The sequence below is a fragment of the Notolepis coatsorum genome (assembly GCF_963971535.1).
Source record: "Notolepis coatsorum genome assembly, chromosome: 6".
In the NCBI taxonomy this organism is placed as follows: domain Eukaryota; kingdom Metazoa; phylum Chordata; class Actinopteri; order Aulopiformes; family Paralepididae; genus Notolepis; species Notolepis coatsorum.
The window spans coordinates 84054786-84070961 of record NC_140170.1 but is presented as its reverse complement, the minus strand read 5'-3'; the positions used below and the strand labels follow the sequence as shown (position 1 = coordinate 84070961).

General features: G+C 44.3%; 1 protein-coding gene across 1 annotated transcript in view; it reads left to right on the top strand.

Moving 5' to 3' along the window:
• The window catches only part of tex264b (testis expressed 264, ER-phagy receptor b), a gene marked incomplete at both ends in the record, with an annotated part of 268522 nt that overhangs the window by 75776 nt on the left and 176570 nt on the right, over nucleotides 1–16176 (top strand). The window lies entirely within an intron of this gene.

The following is a 16176-nucleotide window of genomic DNA, read 5'->3' as shown; positions in this document are numbered from 1 at the left end:
GGCAGGTGGAGCAATTCTGTTTTGCTTAGGTTCAGTTTGAGGCAGGGAGCGAAATTAACTTTTTGACTCACCGGCCAGTGGCGGGTAGATGGGAAGAGTCTACCCGCCAAGCATATTTCTTACCTGCCAATATATATTTTATATATACAATTTTTTTTAAAATAAAATATATATTATATAATCATACTTGTAGTTGTATTATCTGCGAGACATCGCCACCACACAATAAGTCAAAATGCTTGCTATCTGCAAACAGCTCCACTGTCTGTTTTGGCTGTGTTGCTCTTCTAGAAAAATAATCCTTTCAGGGTTGCCTATTGAAATACTGTACACTTTCCTACTGTACACTTTCCTGATTAATTGAAATGGGGGACCCTGATGTAAACAAGACGAAAGTCTTTCTCTGGTCTGCATCCCCTTAACAATTGTGTGTATTGAGCTGTACTGTATTGTACCCATTCTGCAATCTGTTAATAAAGTTTTCAATCAATCAATCAATCACACCTCCAGTACAGAAACATTGTTTGAGTTTGCGTGTCAGGTAGACCATTGATTGACAGTCGAGTCTGCCAATTACATCACATCGCTTGCACTCCGGTGCTGCAGCTGGACCCATTGCCCACCTCTGCTGTTGATAACGCTAGCCAAGTTATTATACACACAGATACACAGTGGGCCAGTGACTTTGGTGTAGGGGTGTAACAATGCATCGATCCTAAGGGGTTAATTCAACTGCATCGATTTGAAAATGTTAGAATAGATTATCGCAATTTTAATGTGTACACGTTATGTTATTGTCATGTCCGTTACAGCCAACACACCGACATACGCTACTGCATCAACGTTATGATTAACAAAGCAAGGCATTCGTTTTGTTGCATTAACGTTATATTACTATTGCTATCGATAAATCTAGGTGTTCTAAAATCTATTGCTATTGGTAAGAGAGACTATAATAAGTTGGTGTCTCGGAAAACGAGAGCCCTGATCGCGGAGTTTCAGGAAGTAAACAAGAAAAATTAGAGCTTCCGATTGGTCATTTGCTTTATTTCCCATGAAACCAGTCACTTCACTCTACTGTGATTGGACCGTTGGCTTGAGTGCAATGTGGGACTTGTAGTTTTTTAACGATCTCGCAGCGGAGGAAAAAAAAGACGAGAGAGGTTATAATCTGTATTCGCACAGCGTGCGCGTAATTGATTTTTACCGTTCGCATACACATATTTTTAGGGGCCTGCTTATGAACTACACGTCTACACGCCACACGGCGGGCAGCCCTCTAAGTGTCATGCGCCAAAGGTAAAAACAGACCGCCCCTGGCGGGCGGCGGGCTTTAGTTTCGGTCCCTGGTTTGAGGTGGTTGGTCGTCATCCAGGCGGAGATGTCGGACAGACAGGCCGAGATCCGCTCAGAGACGTGGATATCTGAGGGAGGGAAGGAGAGGAAGAGTTGAGTATCATCGGCATAACAATGATATGAGAAGCCATGAGACGTGATAATGTTACCCAGTGATTTAGTGTAGAGGGAGAAGAGAAGGGGTCCTAGGACCGAGCCCTGGGGGACACCCGTCCGCAGGGGGCGGGTGGCCGACAGAGTCCCTCTCCATGACACTTGGTAGGAGCGGTCGTTGAGGTATGATGTCAGCCATGTCAGCGCAGATCCAGCCACTCCCATTCCTGCAAGGGCCGCGAGGAGGTTCTGATGGTTGACTGTGTCGAAGGCTGCAGATAGATCTAGGAGAATCAGGACAGAGGAGAGGCCTTTCGCTTTTGCTCTGTGACCGCAATGAGGGCCGTTTCTGTGGAGTGGCCAGTCCGGAAGCCAGACTGATTGGGGTCTAGGAGGTCATTCTGTAAGAGATAAGCAGTAAGTTGGTTGGATACAGCACGTTCAAGTGTTTTAGAAAGGAAGGAGAGAAGAGAGACAGTGGAGTGGTGAGAATAGCTGCTTCAATAATAACTTATAACAACAACAACAGACAAGTTAGACAACTATGTATACAAAAAAAAACGATATACACTGAATGATTAGTTGTTGTTACCTAAAGTCCTTAGACTCCACTGTAGAGAACGGGTGCAGGCCTTTGACAACAAACTTTGTCACAGCCCTGTGACACTCGTTCACCCTATCCTGTCATCCTTCCTCTAGCTGCTAGGGAGAAAGGACTTTGGGTGGTGGAGGTAGAGGGAGGATGTGCGGTGGTGCCGGGCTCACTGGGCTGGGACATGGTGGCTGACGCCTCAGCTTGACGATCTATAAAACGTTTTTAGATTGTAGTATTTGTAGCAAAACAATTATTTTGAGGTTCCACAAGTTCATCAAAATCCGATGTATTTCTACCCGGGGCTTACGATTGCTCAGAGTGCAAATCATTGTCTTCGCGGCCGATGATCGTGGTTGTTGTTGTTCATTACTACTTGCATGTTGTTCAGCTCAATGACGTTGCGTGTCAAGTCAAGTCAAGAGTTTTATTTGTCACAGCATACAAGTATACAATGAAATGCGGGGGGTCTTGCCCGCAACGATGTGCATAATACAATAGTAATATATATAATAAGAATCCAATAGAACGACATTGTGCAATAAAACAAGTAAACAAAGTAGGGCATATCGGTATATGTACATGAGTTATTTACAGAGCATGGTAGGACATGCTAGGTCCTGTGGTAGTGCAATACACTGTTAGCTACGGATGAGGCACTGGGTCTTTATGTACACTGTTATACAATGCTATATTATACAATCTCAAGTTATACTATACTATTCTTAAAGGGGAACTATTTTACTATTTCTTTCACTATTTGGGCACTTTTACACAATTCCTGTGAGTCTATGGAACACCTCTGTAATATATATATTTATTTTATTCATTGTTTTGTATTTCTAATCAAGTCCTCAAAAACAGCATTTTTCTACCTCAAGATCTCGAGCCGTTTTGAGCTAATGTGGACTGGGGTGCAGGGGCCTGTGTGCAGCTGTTCTTGTATCTCAACATTAACATGCAGCGGTGTCTTTCTGACATCACATATCGCGCACATTTTCAAATGACTCAGTTCAGTGAGGGTGAATATTGTGAGAGGAGAATTGGAAGAATGCGCCAATATGAGAATTTTGAGACATAGATCATATTAATATAAGTTCACATAGCTAGGAAACAATGCTAAACACTCAAAAAGGCCATTTATAAGATAGTTCCCCTTTAAAGTGACATTTCCTTTTGTAAAGTGACCATAAGTGTGAGCGTGTGCAGCATGAGTGTGTGTGTGCTCATGTTAAAGTGGCTGCTAGTGTGTGAGCGTGTACAGTGTGTTGTGTGTGTGCTCATGTGTGCTTGTGTGTGGAGAGTTCAGTGTTCAAGGCTCTGATGGCCTGGGGGAAGAAGCTGAGCCGAAGTCTCTCTGTCCTAGTTGCTGGTGTTCGCAGGCGTTTGCCTGACCACAGCAGCATGAACAGGCTGTTGTTGGGGTGGTGAGGGTCTTTCATTATTCTGCAGGCTCTGGATTTGCACCTCTTGTTGTATAGGACCTGCAGGGGTGGTAGTGCAATACCCGTGGTACGCTCGGCTGAGCGCACCACTCTCTGTAGGGCCTTCTTGTCCTGTGCCGTGCTGTTTCCATACCAGGCAGTGATGTTTCCAGTCAAGATGCTCTCTACAGCTCCGGAGTAGAAGGACTGGAGTATCTTCCCAGATACTCTGAACTTCCTTAACTGTCTCAGGTGGTAGAGGCGCTGCTTGGCCTTTTTTACGACTGAGTCTATGTGTGTTGTCCATGTCAGATCCTCTGAGATGTGGACCCCCAGGTACTTGAAGCTGCTCACCCTGTCCACGGTAGCCCCGTTTATCCTCTTATCCGTGTCTCTTATCCTTAACTCATTCAGCGCCAGGGATTAGCCTTGTCCCGTTCTAGCTATGCCACGCTTTAAAGATAGAGGTGCGTCACCTTGTTTGTAGAGCTATATCTATATTCTATATTATAGCTATGGAGACAATACTATAGTCATTAGACAGTGAGTTTCTTCCGTCGAACATGCAAAAAAGAGATAATTTTTTCATGCATACATTCGCGCGTTATCCCGTGGTGAATATAAGTATAGTTTAGGAGTGATCCGGTTTGAACGCAATATGTAGCGATACGCGTTTGGTTACAGCTCCGCTCCCGTCAATGTTAATTTCGTTTAAAAACCTTATTTTAACAATACTAAAGAGATTAAACCACATCGTATGTATTAATAAGACCTTCTACTAACTATATCAAAAGACATAAAGACTCAACATGGATACTAAGGATAAGAGAAAGGGTGGAAAGAGACTCGGCGCAGATACTCCAACGGCGCCGATATCAAGGTATATCAAACGATACATATATATATTCAGTTTAATCTGGCCCTTCACAACACTGTGACTAGGAATAATCGGGGGTCAGCAGGTAGTTCACAGATGGCCTTCAGCGAGAATGACACCGTGCCGCAATCTAAGCAATTATTTGAAGATTTTCTGTCTAATCAAGACAACAAGGTAGCCCTGAATTTAATGTTCGCCAGGATTTCTAAGGAACATGCATGGAACTGGAGCATGGAGTTCAGCATCACTTACGGCATGAAGATCCTTGCAAACGTTGGCGAAAATGTTGAGATCCAACTTTATGACCGTATAGAGATGCTTGAGGAGGCTAACAACCGCATCATTTGCCATGTGATGGACATGCTAAACAAGCGGATCAAGTCAGTTACGGTTAGAACAGTCGACTCCGATGTAGTTGTCATCCTACTAGGGTTCACTACAAAGTTCCTGTCAGTGTGTTGTGATTTGCAACTTCGTCGACTTTGCTGTTCCGGACAAATGCCAGTTCTACTCAATCACAGAAGCACACAAGAAGCTTGGTGGAGATGTGGCTGATGCCATGCCTGTGTTCCATTCTTTTAGTGGCTGTGATTCTTTGAGCGCCTTCTTTGGCCACTCAAAGAATGCTCAATTCAAAGCCTGGATGAACCACAGTAAGTTGACAGAGCTCACTGCTGCAATGAGAGGACTAAGTTGCTGCCCTAGTATCGAGACTGTTAAGATACTAGTTTTAAGAGTTTTGTCTGTACCAACAGTAGGTGCATTTAATGTGTATGACCGTCAGTCACTTATAGACATCGGATTACGGGAAACTTACCGATTGGATTACTCCCTGAATCAGCTTTCCGAACCGCAACAATGGCCTGTGGAGATTCTCAGAACAATGGGACCAGATCCTGACCCCAGGAACAAAGGAATCATCAGGCGGCGAGGGAAGAGAGCTGGGATCCGTAACAGGCTGAGATCCAGACGACACCGAACGCCACTACCCAGTATATTGCTAGCCAATGTACAATCAATTGACAATAAACTGGATGACATCCGAGCAAGGATTCAATACCAAAGAGACGTTAGAGACTGTAACGTTCTCTGCTTCACCGAGACGTGGTTGACGCCGGACGTCCCAGACCACACCATACAACCGGCCGACCACTTCTTCATCCACCGCAAGGACAGATCAGCATTGTCCGGCAAACAACGTGGAGGAGGTATTGCCTTCATGTTTAACAACAATTGGAGCGATCCAGCTAACGTGAAGGAATTATCGAACCACTGCTGCCCAGACCTGGAATATATAACCATCAAGTGTCGTCCTTTCTTCTTCCCGAGGGAGTTAACGGCGATTGTCCTGGTCGGAGTGTATATTCCACCGCAAGCCAGCAATAATGTCGCGCTCTCCAGACTCCACGACGAGGTAAATAAAATCCAAGCGGCGAACGTTAACGCCGCCATTATTGTGGTGGGTGATTTCAATAGCGCCAATCTGAGAAAGGTATTACCTGACTTCTATCAGCATGTGACTTGTAACACCAGAGGCGGTAACATCCTAGACCACTGTTACACGCAATTCAAGGGTGGATACAAGGCTCATTATGCTAGTGGCTTTGGTAAGTCAGATCACGCGTCCATTTTCCTTTCACCAAAGTACAAACAGAGAATCACAAGCACTCCCGTAGTCTCGCGAGATGTGCAGAAATGGGATTTGACGTCAGAGGAGACGCTCCAGGCTGCGTTTGACTGCACAGACTGGAGCGTGTTCCGCGACACAGATAACATTCATGTCTACACGGAGACAGTGCTGGACTATGTTCGTACTTTGGTGGAAGAAACAATCCCCACTACCACAATGAGAGTTTACCCAAATCAAAAACCCTGGGTAGACAAATCCGTCCGTGAAGCTCTGAGAGCGCGCACCAAAGCATACAACGACGGCCTAGTGGCAGGCAACATGAATGACCACAAGGTGGCGCGATACAACGTAAGGAGGACAGTGACAGAGGCCAAACGGCACTACAAGGATAAAATTGAACTCCAGTTTGAACAGGCTGACTCTAGAGCTATGTGGCAGGGGCTCAAAACGATGACAGACTACAAAGGCGCCTCCCTCAAACTGAACAGTGACATCTCCTTAGCAAATGACCTCAATACCTTCTATGCGAGGTTTGATGCTGGTAATAACAACACCAGCCCACAAGCCACGGCAATGGGGGGGGGGGGGGGGGGGGTCTGCTGCTGATGGAGACTCAGTGTTCAGGGTAACAGAGCATGAGGTGAGGCGGACCTTTAAAAAAGTGAATATCAGGAAGGCAGCAGGTCCGGACGGCATCCCCGGCCGCGTCCTAAAAGTCTGTGCCGACCAACTGGCCCCGGTATTCACTGACATATTTAACCTGTCCTTAGAACAGGCTGTCATCCCCACCTGCCTGAAGAAGTCCACTATTATCCCTGTACCCAAAAAATCCAAGCCTGCTTGCCTCAACGACTACCGCCCTGTAGCTCTCACCTCCATAGCCATGAAGTGCTTTGAGAAGCTAGTAAAGGGCTACATCTGCTCCTCCCTCCCCATCAACATGGACCCCTTGCAATTTGCATACCGCCCCAACAGGTCCACGGAGGACGCCATAGCCCATGTGCTGCACACAGCAGCATCACACCTGGACAAGAGGCAGGGGAACTATGTGAGAATGCTATTCATCGACTACAGCTCGGCATTCAATACCATAGTCCCCTCCATACTCATAGCCAAGCTCAGGGACCTGGGCTTGAACTATGACCTCTGCCAGTGGGTCTTGGACTTCCTGACGGGCAGACCCCAGGTGGTGAGAGCAGGCAACTGCACCTCCTCATCCATCACCCTCAACATAGGGGCCCCCCAGGGCTGTGTTCTGAGTCCCCTCCTCTACTCCCTGTACACACACGACTGTGTGGCTCAGCGGAGTAGCAATACAATCATCAAATTTGCTGACGACACAGTGGTGGTGGGCCTGATCTCTGCCAACGACGAGAGGGCCTACCTGGAAGAGGTCAAGGTCCTGGCGGGATGGTGCCAGGAAAACAGCCTCTCCCTGAACGTCAGCAAAACAAAGGAGATGATTGTGGACTTCAGGAGGTCGGGGGTCAAGGACTACAGCCCCCTCAGCATCGACGGGGCACCGGTTGAGAGAGTCAACAGCTTTAAGTACCTCGGAGCCTACATATCCGAGGACTTGACATGGACCACACACATTGACAGTGTTGTGAAGAAGGCACGACAACGCCTCTACTTCCTCAGGCGCCTAAGGAAGTTCCAAGTCAGTCAGAAGATCCTTAAGAACTTCTACTCATGTACAATAGAGAGCATCTTGACTGGCAACATCACCTCCTGGTTTGGGAATAGCACTGCACAAGACCGAAGCAGACTACAAAGAGTGACACATTCAGCCGAACGCACAATTGGAGGGGGGCTCCCCACCCTCCAGAACATTTACAACAAGCGTTGCAGGGGCAAGGCTAAGAGAATCATTAAAGACTCCAGTCACCCGAACAACTGCCTCTTTGAACTGCTGCGGTCAGGCAAGCGATACCGGAGTCTCAAGGCGAGCACAGAAAGACTCAGAAGAAGCTTCTATCCCCAGGCCATCAGGCTGCTAAACGAACAATGAACACTACACAACAACAACCATCAAACGCACATAGCACACACATCCACACGCACACACTCACTTTAAACAAACACACTGTAGCACCCACTCCACACACTTTATAGCACACACCCACTTTAAACAAACACACTGTAGCACCCACTCCCCACACTTTATATTTATTGATGAAGGATTGCACTACAACTCGTACACCTTACTGTAAATTGTACCTAAATTGTACCTCATCCCATTTCTGCTTTGCACTATATAGTACTGTACATTAGTACACTGCATAGTATTGTATATTATATGGTAACTCAGTTACGTCTATTCTGCATCGAACATTGTACATATGTCTATACTGAACACTGTGACCTCATTTTTTTTTTTTTTTTTTTTTTAAACTTTTTTTTTTAGCGTTTATCGCTTTCCTGGTCAAGCATGACCGACAGTTGCAGGGTGAAACGGGAGAGAGAGCAGGGGGAGACATTCGGCAAATGACGGCGAGTCCGGGAATCGAACTTGGAGTCAACCAGATCCGTGACGCAGAACGGAGTCCCGCGCGAGCGCGGTAACATGGTGTGCTACTGGAGCACCCCTGTGACCTCATTTTCTACTTCTAAATTACATGCTATACTATGTTATTTGATACTATCTTGTCTAGCACAGTCTCTGGAGCGTAACAGTAAGAAGCATTTTGTATGAAAGTATTCTGTACTTCTGTATGACAACTATTAAAGAAACTTGAAACTTGAAACTTGAACAGCATGGAAGTTATTGAACCCTGGGTAATGAGCTGGTACAACAAGGCTGGACTGTACGACTGTGCAAGACTGCAAGTATAGATGGACTCAGATTCCAGCTGTTCAAGCAGTCAGTTAAAGATGAGCTGTGAGACCTGCCCCCAAGCCAGGATGCACTTCTACAGCATCTGTTTAGAGATACAGTACAGGCAGGATGGCTGTGGGGAAACAGCCTTCTACAACTCCCTTGTCCCCTGGTTGTTGAATGGGGATGGACTACCGATGGGGAGAAACTCTTTGTCAAGTTGAGCACAGTTTCCGCAGGAGACACATTGTCTCAGGTAACAGGGGTGTGTAGCTGCAGATCTAATAAATGCACCTCATGTTCTTGTGCTCGCAGGGGGATGAAATGTCTCATTTATTGCAAGTGCATCAGCAAGTGTTTGAATCCTGTGTGATGGGATGTGTGATGTGTTCAAAATAAAGTGTTTTTGGACTTCAAGTGGTTTGCTTTGTTTCTTGGTTGGTTGTTGGGGTCCTCATCTTATAACAAAGCCTCAACCTAAACACTAGTATGCCCCATGAGTAGATTTAGAACTTTGGCCCAAACTAACTGCATGGCCTTCATGAGCAGATTTGGCTGAAGCTGCTTGGGCGCTGATCAATTCAAAGATTAAAAAAGAAAGGTTTTTCACGAATATCTCAAAAAGTAAAGGTTTTAGGCCATATGTTTGTTCATAACACTAATATAAATGTTGTGTTTCCGCAACTTCTGAGCCTAAAATCAACTCTCTGCGACCTCCAGGAGCCGAGATACAAAATGTCAGGTCTAAAAAGTGGGCGTGGCCGTTTCAGAGGCTTCGCCTACCAAATTTGTTGGGCTCCTTGCATTTATTTCTTTATTGGACCCTAAATGAACAGAAAAACATTGGCTCAAATGTTAATCATGATTTTCAGCCTTGACCCCATATTTGCCCCAAACTGACCAGACTACAAGGAATTCATTACACAACTCAAAGAAGCTCTTACAGTATTCCTACGGGAGAATGCAAACTCGGTGCAGGACCCCAGAATAATATGGATGTCGGTAAAGGGAACGATCAAGGATTTCACTGATAGCTTTTTCTCCAAAATGCGCAAGAATCGATGCTCAAAACTGGCTGAACTGGAAACGCTTTACTCAACGTTATTTAATTCTTTACAATACAACAACTCAATTTGACTGTAAAATCAAGTTAATGTACTAAAAAAAGAGATCAATGCCATATACAGACAACAATCGGAAATACAAATACGTAGCACAAGACAACAGCAGTACTCTCAAGGTTCTAAACCAAGTCACCTATTAGCCATGCGATTAAGAATGAATGCAAAATTTGCAGATATATATTAGAGCACAACAAGTACTTGTTACAGACCCTGAAAAAATAAACGCGACATTCAAAGAATTCTACTCCAACTTATATAAATCAGAAACGACCTTCGATCAAAACAAAATGGACACATATCTTAATCAAATTAATCTCCCTAAACTTTCAGAGGATGACGCTAAACAGTTAGAAACACCGATCACACTAGAGGAACTCAAGAAGGCCATATCCGAAATGCAAAGTGGTAAGGCTCCTGGAAGAGACGGTATCCCACCAGAAATGTACCTCTCTTGTTGGGACATAATTGGACCCCTATTACTAAATATGATTTTATACTCAGTCAAGGAGGGGAACTTCCATAAGAACGACAATATTGCACTCATAACAGTCCTCCTTAAAAAAGACAAAGACCCCACCGAGTGCGGTAGTTACAGACCCTTAAGCCTCCTCGGAACCGATATCAAACTGTACTCTAAGGTATTAGCCATCAGATTACAAAAGCATATGACGTCTTTAGTTCATCCGGACCAAACTGGCTTCATAAGAGGCCGCTTGATCACTGATAACATAAGACGATTACTGCACATACTAGATGCCGACAAGGACGACACCATACCTAAGGCGATGCTGTCCCTGGATGCAATGAAAGCTTTTGACAGGCTGGAATGGTCGTATCTATGGGCAGTATTAGAGAGGATGGGGTTAGGTAAAGGTTTCATTGATATGATTAAAGTAGTATACAAAGACCCATCGGCCATGATTACAACAGGTATAATCGCCTCCGGAATCTTTCCGGTATCACGCTCAGCTAGACAGGGTTGCCCTGGACTATTCGATCTATCATTAGAGCCTTTAGCACAATATATAAGACAATCCCAATCCATAGAACCAATCGTAATCAACGGCACACAACATAAAATTAGTTTATATGCGGACAACGTAATACTGTTCATGCAAAACCCCAACACCACATTGCCTCATCTGCTCAAGTTGATTGAGAACTTTGGAGATTTATCGGGATTTAAGATAAATTGGCCGAAGTCGGCTTTCCTTCCACTTAACGCCCCTGCAAAAAAAGATATAACCCTCCCAAAAGAGATACCTATGGTAAAACACTTTAGATGTTTGGGAGTGGAAATATTCCCCACCATAAGACAAACGGTGAAGCACAATTACACAAAAATCCAAAACAAAATCAAAGACGACCTTGATAGGTGGGCAAAACTTAAAAACTCAGTACAGGCACGGATATCAATAGTTAAGATGGACGTACTACCTAGAATCAACTTCTTCAGCTCAATGCTACCGTTACCCCCTCCAGAGGGTTACTGGAAAAAATTACACTCCTCCACATACAAATTTATTTGGAATAACAAACCACCACGTATAAAAAGATCCACCGCACAGAGAAATAAAGCAGACGGTGGTATGGCATTTCCGGATTTTTTCCACTATTTTAAGGCGTACACTTTAAGACCATTGACAACATGGTTTGATCCCCAAGCATTAGTATCCTGGAGAAAATTAGAAGAAAATATAGTAGCCCCACATAGACTGAAGGACATAGCATACACTAAACTATCAATTAAGCATTGCGAACGGCAATTTGGCCCCATAATTACTCATGCGATTCGGATATGGCGTGAAACACAAGAAAAATATCCTAACCCACATAAATGGCATAATCATACTCCCTTATTCAATAACAATGCACTCTCGATTGAAAAACGACCTATAAGATTCCCTATATGGGAAAAGCAAGGCATACACTCATTAGGGGATGTTTTTAACAAACAGGGTTTTTGTAGTTGTGAAGAAATACGCAAAAAATCTAATCTCACCAAGTCCACACATCTTTTTTTACATACAGTTATTGTTATGTTTGAAGTCTCAAGGTGTTCCATTAAAGATACCAATTGAACACCACAGATACCACAAATTCTTCTATGAAAGAGAGACATCGAGAGGTTTTGTTTCAGATTTTTATCATCAATTACTAACGTCCTCGTATGAAACCCTCCACCTAGACTCCGTCTGGAGGAGGGATATACCAGACCTGGAAAGTGATTTTGATTGGCAAGAAGCCTGGGCAAATGTTCGACTCACATCAAGGAACCCGGACCATCAACTCGACTCCTATAAGACTGAAAAAATGGGTCTTATACAAGACTCCAAATGCTTCTTATGTACAAATGGGGACGAGGGGACATTTATGCACATGTACTGGGACTGCCCACCAGTTAAGATATTCTGGAAAGAGGTGACCCAGCAATTATCAAATCTCTTAACTTGGAATATACCTGTACACCCCTCTGTATTACTGCTGAATGATGTTTTTGAGTGTGCAGTACATCCACAGCTAAAGAGATTGGTTTTATCGGGTATCACAGTGGCTAAAAAGCTGATAGCATCACGATGGTTCCAACCGGAAAAAATTGCCGAAAGGTCTGGATTATTACATATCTCGATGTGATCTATCAAGAAATATCTACAGCAAGAATTTTGGGTCTCAATTAATCCAAAATGACATTGTGGTTAGAAGTGGTGGAGAAAATAAAAGCTAGCATATAATGGTAGTGTCTGGTTAGGAGCGAGGGATAATGGATGGATTATCCAATGGGGGGTCCGGGAGGGGAGCGTACGAGCTAGAGCATATGTGTGTAGGTTTTTAGATAACAGGTATTAGGGGTATATCCTGTATAAGACAATTAACTAAATGGTGATTTCATTGGATGTGCACTGTCAACTAAAGCTTGTATATCTTATCGTGTGTTGTCATGTTTGTTTATGTGTTTGTTTAAAAAATAATAAAAAAATAAAATACAAAAAAAAGTTTAGGAGTGATCCGGGATAATTCCTGAAAAAGCGTTATAGTGCGCTACGTGTATTCTACTATAAGCGTTGGCGTTTCTTGCCTGGACACGCTACTATTTCCAAATCAAATGTATATAATAGGTATTATGTTTCATCATGAATGCATGAAAGGGGGGGGGGGGGGTTATGCTTTGATGGCCAGTAACGGCATTCGTGTTGAACATTACACTACAGACGCTGATCAGCTGGATCGATATGAAAACATTGTTGGATCAAGCTGAAATTGATGTCAGAATGGATAGCCCTTACCTTTGGTCGGGGGTATTCCAATTGTCTGATCGCGATTTCCAGTATTGGTGTCCATCTGGTCCCGGACATAATTTGGCACAATTTATGGATCAAGTGTGCCAGATGTGTTTCGAAGTGGTCGGATGAAGCGATTTACTCGGCTCCGTCTAAATTTAGCGCCTGGAGGGATTTAAATGTAACACACGGTCTGGAACAGGGTTTACTGCACTTTCGATACTGCCACCTAGCCGGATCTGGCCGGTACTGCACTCTCAGGGTCCCAGTATGCCTTTTAACGGCAACATACAGGTCTGTGACATTGAATAGAATATTAAAATCGGGAAAAAGGGAAAACGGACCAAATAACGTATATACGTGGTTGGCATTCAACGGTTGTCGAGCAAACACGTATATAAACGTTGTTGGCGCAGATTGCGTTAATGCAGCACATTCAGGCCCATGCCCACCGGGGCCTGTTTTTTTTCACAATTTAATATATTATAGTTTTTGTGTACCGTTACACCCATAGAATCTGGTAATCAGTGCCTATACCCGGCCCCAGTAACCACCGGTCCACTCTCAGCTTACGCCACCTTTGTCACTGAATTATCGCAGACCCTGCCTGGGGCAAGCCAGGACAAACCCTTGAGGTGTCAACTGTGGGACGTAATCCATCTTCACATACCAAACGCCTGAAGATGGGTGGGGGGTGCCTGCCTGGATTGTGTGTTGACTCTAAGTGATGAAAAATGACTCTGCATTGAACCGTGACCCCCTCACCGCTTTATCCTTTATGTTGGATTTGAACAATGACGAGAGCGGTAAGAGAGAGGGGCCTTGGCACAGCATGGAGTTAATTACCACCCTGGGCCCCTTCAGCCTCTTTTTACAGTACAAGCCTGCATTTATCACACATGGGGGGGGGGGGGGGGGGGCAATAAAGGAGGCACTGGAGGAAAACCAACCATCAATATGACCCATTGAGAGATAGAGAGATAGAGGGAGGATATGATGACATGAATATGACCCCTTGAGAGATAGAGAGATAGAGGGAGGACATGATGATGACATGAATATGACCCCTTTAGAGATAGAGGGAGGATATGATGACATGAATATGACCCCTTGATAGATAGTGGGAGGACATGATGATGACATGAATATGACCCCTTGAGAGATAGAGGGAGGATATGATACCATGAATGTGACCCCTTTAGAGATATAGGGAGGATATGAATATGAGCCCTTGTCCAGCTAGAGAGATAGAGGGAGGATATGATAACATGAATATTAGCCTTTGTCCAGATAGAGGGAAGATATGAATATGAGCCCTGGTCCAGCTAGAGAGATAGAGGGAGGATATGATAACATGAATATGAGCCCTGGTCCAGCTAGAGAGATAGAGGGGGGATATGATAACATGAATATGAGCCCTGGTCCAGCTAGAGAGATAGAGGGAGGATATGATAACATGAATATGAGCCCTGGTCCAGCTAGAGAGATAGAGGGGGGATATGATAACATGAATATGAGCCCTGGTCCAGCTAGAGAGATAGAGGGGGGATATGATAACATGAATATGAGCCCTGGTCCAGCTAGAGAGATAGAGGGAGGATATGATAACATGAATATGAGCCCTGGTCCAGCTAGAGAGATAGAGGGAGGATATGATAACATGAATATGAGCCCTTGTCCAGATAGAGGGAGGATATGAATATGAGCCCTGGTCCAGCTAGAGAGATAGAGGGGGGATATGATAACATGAATATGAGCCCTGGTCCAGCTGGAGAGATAGAGGGAGGATATGATAACATGAATATGAGCCCTGGTCCAGCTAGAGAGATAGAGGGAGGATATGATAACATGAATATGAGCCCTTGTCCAGATAGAGGGAGGATATGAATATGAGCCCTGGTCCAGCTAGAGAGATGGAGGGAGGATACAATAACATGAATATGAGACCTGGTCCAGCTAGAGAGATGGAGGGAGGATACGATAGCAGACCACAGGAGCACGGAGAGATTTCGTGCTGCTCAGCTCGGCGGTGTGGAGACGGTCTTCAGTCCCTGGAGTCTTCATTTGTATGAAGCGCCGCCTTTTTCTCCCCCCTTCTGTTTAATGAGCAACAGGGTGCCCAGAATGGCGGAAGAAGAACCAGTAAATCGCAGAGCTGCCAAATGCTCCAATTAGTGTGAACACTAATGAGAATATCTCTCTTAACTCCTGCACCTGGTTGACATTGCAAAACCTACTTTTTTCCCCGGTATGCTTCATCATTCCTTTGTTTCCGTCTTCGCTGGTACTCATTAAATAGTTTTCTGCTCAATACGCTAGTCTTTGTGGATCAGAAGTCTTTGGAGGCAGGTATTCTGGAAATGCAAGTGACCGTGATTATTATTATTATTATTATTTATATTTGTATTTTTATAGAGTTTTGTTTTTTGGGATTGAGATATAGATGAAGACGGGGCAGGATGCTTGTTTTTTAGACCCAAGTAATTGCTGCAGTGGGCTTTTAAGGAGTTGGTTGGGAATGACTGCAGAGAGTTCGGATGGATGGTTTGTTGAGTTTGAGTTTGTTGGAGTTCTGCATATGTAATTATAATGGTCAGAATTAGGGATGTCCCGATCAAGTTTTTTTGCTCCCGATCCGATTCCGATCATGTGATTTTGAGTATCTAGTCTACCAATACCGATCTTTCCCAATCCGATAATTTTTTTTTATTTATTTTTTTTTAGTTTTTTTCTTTTTTTTCCCCGACAAACATGACCATGTTCACGTCTTAAACTCATACTGAGGCCTCTCTTTTTTGCCGTCACTACAGCGATTCTGACTAGGGATGTCCCGATCCAATCACGTGATCGGGATCGGGGCCGATCACGTGATTTTCCGAAGATCGGGATAAAAAAAAAAACACGTTTCTTTTTTTTTACCTTTTTTTTTATTCAATAAACATGACCATGTTCACGTCTTAAACTCATACTGAGGCCTTAGTTTT